This window comes from Lipotes vexillifer, unplaced genomic scaffold, assembly GCF_000442215.2.
Source record: "Lipotes vexillifer unplaced genomic scaffold, Lipotes_vexillifer_v1.1 scaffold1008, whole genome shotgun sequence".
Lineage (NCBI taxonomy): Eukaryota > Metazoa > Chordata > Mammalia > Artiodactyla > Lipotidae > Lipotes > Lipotes vexillifer.
This window is the reverse complement of record NW_006772616.1, coordinates 2713711-2714265: the sequence shown is the minus strand read 5'-3', so window position 1 is coordinate 2714265 and position 555 is coordinate 2713711. Positions and strand designations below refer to the sequence as shown.

Below are 555 nucleotides of genomic sequence, written 5' to 3'. Positions count from 1 at the left end.
CCTGCTGAAAATACATTGAAGAATATTTCCAAATTTTTTACCTTTCATCTCCCTTCCCCTCGTTTTTTCCAGTGAGAATCAATTTAGGGGGAGATGTCTTAACTAGAATTTGAAGAGAAATGGTAAGAGTTCAGGTGTTTTCTACCAAGGGTTATCCTGTATAATTGAGACCCAGGAGTTCCTATTATTTTTGGTTCCAGAGAGAAATGTATTGAATCTTTTTGAGAATTCCACTAGAGTTTTGATTCTCAAAGTGAAAATACCCATCTCTTTAAGGCCAGTTAAAGAAAATTGGGCTCACAGTTTCAGAGATCTGGAATGAGTCTTTTCCATCTCTGACTTCCCTGCTTGAAAGGTCTCATAATTAAAGAGTATTAAAAATATTAAAAGGAACTCAACTAGTTACCATTCAAACGGTGTTGGCTAAAATCTCACTGCAAAGGGGGGAAAAAGGTTTAACATCTTGTCACTGGCTGCACCCCACTTCACCCCCCCTTAGTCTTTGGATTAGTCATTGTATGAGAGGGAGAAAAAAAATCAGTTTTTTTTTTTTTT

General features: G+C 36.6%; 1 protein-coding gene across 2 annotated transcripts in view; it reads left to right on the top strand.

Moving 5' to 3' along the window:
• The window catches only part of FOXP1 (forkhead box P1), a 606527-nt gene that overhangs the window by 3061 nt on the left and 602911 nt on the right, over nucleotides 1-555 (top strand). The window lies entirely within an intron of this gene.